This window comes from Tursiops truncatus, chromosome X (genome assembly GCF_011762595.2).
Source record: "Tursiops truncatus isolate mTurTru1 chromosome X, mTurTru1.mat.Y, whole genome shotgun sequence".
NCBI classification, from domain to species: domain Eukaryota; kingdom Metazoa; phylum Chordata; class Mammalia; order Artiodactyla; family Delphinidae; genus Tursiops; species Tursiops truncatus.
The window spans coordinates 28013779-28018766 of NC_047055.1; the positions used below are offsets into that span (position 1 = coordinate 28013779).

Consider the following 4988-nt stretch of genomic DNA (forward strand, 5'->3'; position numbering starts at 1 on the left):
CCCAGCATCGAACCTGAAAAAACCGAAGGCAAGGACAACAGGCCACTAGATACGTTTCAGAAGGGTTATTTTAACAACACAAGCCAGTTGGGCTTGTGTTCTGGGTATTTTCCGGGTATGTTTGTGCTTCTGTCACAGACATGTGCTATAGGGTGCACACCTGTGTAGTATGTGTGTGTGTGCGTGTGTGTTTTCTACCTGGCAGTTCCATTGGAAGAAGCCCCATGAACAAAGGTAAGGCCTACCTGCTGCTTTTATTTTATTTTTCATTTTTATTCTTTTTACATCTTTACTGGAGTATAATTGCTTTACAATGGTGTGTTAGTTCCTGCTTTATAACAAAGTGAATCCGTTTTACATATACATATGTTCCCATACCTGCTGCTTTTATTTATTTTTATTTTTAAAATGAATTTATTTTATTTTTGGCTGTGCACAGGCTTTCTGTAGTTGCGGCACTTGTCATTGCAGTGGCTGCTCTTGTGGTGGAGCACGGGCTCTAGGTGTGCGGCCTTCAGTAGTTGTGGCACACAGGCTCAGTAGTTGTGGCTCACGGGCTTAGTTGCTCCGCGGCATGTGGGATCTTCCCGCAGGCAGACTCTTAACCACTGCGTCACCAGGGAAGCCCTACCTGCTTCTTTTAAATAAAGTGATTATCCTGGATCAGTGCTCAGGGACCACCACCTCCTGGCTTCAGGCAACACTCACCCAAGAGGCTCCCTTTCAGTGTTGAATTAGCTGGAACCAGGGTTCTCCCAAGGATGTTGAAGGTGACAAAATACACTTGAAGGCCACATCATCCGTCAGCTCTGAGCTGCGGAAGGAGCTATGATATGCTTTCCGTATCTGGGGGTGGGGGAGAGGGGGTGAGAAGAGCCCCATGTGGGCCTGGAGAGTCTCCTCTTGTGTTACCTTCGCAGAGGTAGGCCCCTCCCCCTCCGCTAGCGTGGTTTCTGTCCCCAGGTGCCCTCCACAACAGGGAAGGCGGTGAACAGAACTGGGAGAGAAGCCGACGGTGCCCCGCTCCCTCTCCTCCATAGAGCCCTATGAGTAGTCACTGCAGAAGTGTCCCTTGGAGTCCTCCTTGTACCTGAGCTGGTCACCATGAATGGGCCTCAGGCCTGCTTTGAAACACACTGTTCTCCCATTCGAGACTCACACCACCCGTCTTGCACATCTAGGTGGTCCCAATGGGGCAGCGTGCGGGGAGCATGGGTGCTGGGGGAGAGGGTGGAAGAGAACAGGTGGGTCTGTGTAAACCCCTCACGGGCACCTGGCAAACTTCTGAGATGTGCATGGCCTATGATGGTGACTCAGGGCTGTTACTGCATGAAAGGAGGCCTCCTGGGCATTCGGTCTGAATGGAGTTGGCTTAGCCATTTCCATCAAATTTACTAACCCCATGTGACACAGAGAACAAATATGCAGAGAACTCACAACTTTATTGAAAATACAAAACATGCCCTAAAACAGTGGGTCAAGGCCTCTACTTCTATTTAATATACTTGGCAGGCATTTGGGGAACTGTTCTTGGTGGTGAGGTATGCAGAATTTGAAACTGGCTCAAAGGCCCTTTGGAAAAAACCGTCACAGACACAATTCAATAGAAAGTCGGGGCAGCTGAAGGATCTCCAATGGAAAGGAACGACGCGATGCCACATGAGGGCACCAACAGTGAAGCACGTGTGGAAGATGACAGGGCGGAGGTGGCAACAGCATAGGAGGAAAGGGTGGCAAGGGTGGCACAGGTGGCTCAGGTGGCACGGGTGGCACGGGCAGGTTAGGTGGCACGGGCGGCATGGGTGGCACGGGTGGCTCAGGTGGCACGGGCAGGTTGGGTGGCATGGGGGGCATGGGTGGGACGGGCGGCATGGGCGGCATGGGTGGCACGGGCAGGTTGGGTGGCATGGGCGGCATGGGCAGCAGAGGCAGCTCCAGCGGCACTTGCTCCAGAAAAACGTGGACCCAATCCAGCTCCTGAAGCAGAATGGCACTGCAGGGTCGACACACGCTGACGACAGCAGGGAGGACCGGGGGCACGTGGGGCACGTTTCTGAGCATTACTGCCCTCTGATGTCTCCGACACTTGGCCCTTCTACTCCTAAACCAAACCTTCAAGCAGAGAGAAGAAGGGATTGATTAGTATATTGAGCATTTCATGTCAGACATGAAAAATTGCAGCAGGGAGCTCTCGGTGCCTTGAAGATTTGAAAGTGCATCAGGAGAAGCTATTTCCTTCTTGCTAAAGTATCTTAGGATATGTAGCTGAAGGCGCTCCCTTCAGCCGCCCTCCCCCGCAAGAGCGAGCACCGACTATGTGCCAGGCTCTGGATTGGCATATGGCTTTGTCTCTCCCCTCCCACCTTTTCTATTATTTCCCCCACTCTTACACGCAGGTGGAGCTGACCAACTGCACTCTGTCACTGCTGTTATTACTGTGCCTGGGAGGTCTGCGTCCTGACAACTGACCGTCAGCTCCAGCTGCCACTAATCCCTACTCATTGGGCAGGTGTCACCTTAGTTATGGGGGAAGTTGAGCATAGGAAAAAGTGGGTGCCTTTTAAAATCATACTGAGGGGAACGGTCCCCATTTTGAAAAACCCATCTTTGGTTACAGTAAATAATCAATAGGAGTGGGTTGGATTTTTAAACAAAAGCTTTCCCCAAGGATGACTAAAAAGGGTCATTCATCCTCTGGAGCCTTGGGATGGTTATAAAGAAGGAGATGGTATTGTGAGGGAGGTTTGGTCATGGGGGGCCCAGGGACTTTGTGGCTTGTCTTGCTGGACACCGGCGGAACTGAAGCCCTGGACACTGCCTTAATATTAGACTATAGGGGTAACGAATGCTTAGACGAACTCAGCCCAAATTTACTAAAACTCTTAAAATCTTTGCCCAGACAAGAGTTTGGGGGAAAAGAGGCATACCATTGTCACCTCTGTCAATTCTGCACTCTCCAACCTGCCCCACCCTCCAAACCTTCCTGGGCTCAGGACCAGGTCAGCTCACTCCGCTCTGGCTACAGTTGCAGGGCCTTGGAGCAGAGCCTCTGGTGCCCAGCAAGGTTGCGCCCTCTAGGAGCTGCTAATCAACCAGGAGATCCCCATCCTGTCCCTCATGCTTAAGTCAAGAGGGTGCAACCTGCATTTTAGGAAGACAGCCGACAACCACGTGAGTGAGGGGTCACAAAACGGCTCCCCCCTAAATATCTGCCAACTATTAACAACTGAAAGTAAAACCTGTCCTGTGGACTCCACTGCTCCCTCAGCATCTCAGTTAATGGAATTGTGCCATATTTAGTATTTTTGGATGTTTCCACTCGGCAAATTTTACATGAGACCAAGGGCCTCCTCTCTCTGTCGCCCCATCTTCCCTCTCCCATCTTAGTATTTGGGTCCTTCTGCTGCATGAATATGTAGTCGAGAAAAGCCAGTGTAATAGAGCTCATTTTGGGGGGTTCGAGTGTACCAATGGTCAAATCTGCATAAATATAGGCAATGTGCAAAGCTGGCTATGTGAGGTTCAGGCTGACACTACTTCCATATTTCCAATACTGGTTTCATAAAACAGCTCCTACTGTCCTTGCAGACCAAGGGAGGGTGTCCATTAAATGTTTCTTTGGGACGCTCATGCTGTAGAGTTTGGAAATAGATGAAAACATTCTCCCGTCTTCTTCATTTGTTTCTTCTTGCTCCTTTTCCCTTCAGAACTCCATTAAGAGACCACTACGTAAACCCAGGAGAAGCAAGCCACCAAAACTTCAGTTTCTCTTTTCCTCTGAGCTTGCTTTGCCTGTTTGAGAAAGCAGAGGCCTGCGCCTCCCAAGCCCTGGCCAGACCTGACTGTGAGCCCAGCCCGTGGCCTTAGGCCGCCAGCACTGCTTTCCAGACCCCACCACCAGCTCTGCAGCCCGTGTCCATCACTGCCCTCACACACACTCTCTGCAGCAAAGCTAGTGAACCCGTCCTGATTCTTCTGTTTCTCTCTTTCTTTCTTTTCTTCTTCTTTCCCCCCACAAATACTCCTTGGATTTAACTTAGGCTTTTCTATAGTCTCAAATAATCACTCCTGATCCTTTGACTCACAAACTAGTCATCACTGGAAGAGCATATGTATTTCACCTTACCACAGGTAAGAATCCTGCCTGAACTAAGAGTCATCCTCCACTGCCAACAAATTCCACACACCCCATCTCTTCGTAACAGTACCACGAAAAGGAAGAAAAGCCTCAGGTGTCAGAAATTCCTCAAGAGACTATTCACGAATGCATTCGGTAGTCTCAAAACTTTGAACGTGTGAGGAATCCTCACGGCGTACGTTCCACTCTGTATAACTCTTGCCTAACTTCCACCTTTCTCAGGTCGGTGGAACTTTGTTTGAAATTGTTGTTTTAGTTTGTTTTGTTCTTTAGACATATGTCAAAGGTTGCAACTCGCCCTCCCACCTGCACTATAATGCAAAACCTACTATGTTAGCAACGCTTTCAGGCTGGCATAGCAAAGAATTCCAGAAAATGAGGATTTAGGGCTGCCACTCTCTCCACTACTTTACCAAACACTTAGAAACTCCAGCAGGAGAGGGCCTCTCTCCCATGGGGCTGTGTGTGTCGCGGGGAGGGGACCTCTTCTCCTCAGCCCTTGGGCTGGAAGCGCAGATCAGCCCTGGGGGATCCCTGTCGGGGCTGCCATGAGCTGGGCACCCTTGTTTTCCTACCTCAGACGTTTGTAGTTGCTGGGAGCCCCTACTTGGTCTACACCAGGCTGGGCCTTACGTGGCAGCACTGGGCACGGGGCCTCTGGCTTTCTTCCCCAGGACACTGCCAGGCTCTCATGGGCTGATCCTGGCCTAGGCTGTCCCCAGGCAAGGACGTATGCACCCCCAACAAGTGACCACCTACTGTACAGACACCCGCCAGTGAGGGGGCCTCTCACCTCCTGCCCTCCTAGACGCAACTGCTTGTTCCCAGCGGATGTCACCTGGAACGGGGT

General features: G+C 50.8%; 1 non-coding gene across 1 annotated transcript; it reads left to right on the forward strand.

Moving 5' to 3' along the window:
• Positions 1 to 4579: 4579 nt before the first annotated feature.
• LOC117310483 (small Cajal body-specific RNA 20) lies at positions 4580 to 4724 on the forward strand. The gene has a single exon (XR_004524627.1).
• The last annotated feature ends 264 nt before the right edge of the window (positions 4725 to 4988 follow it).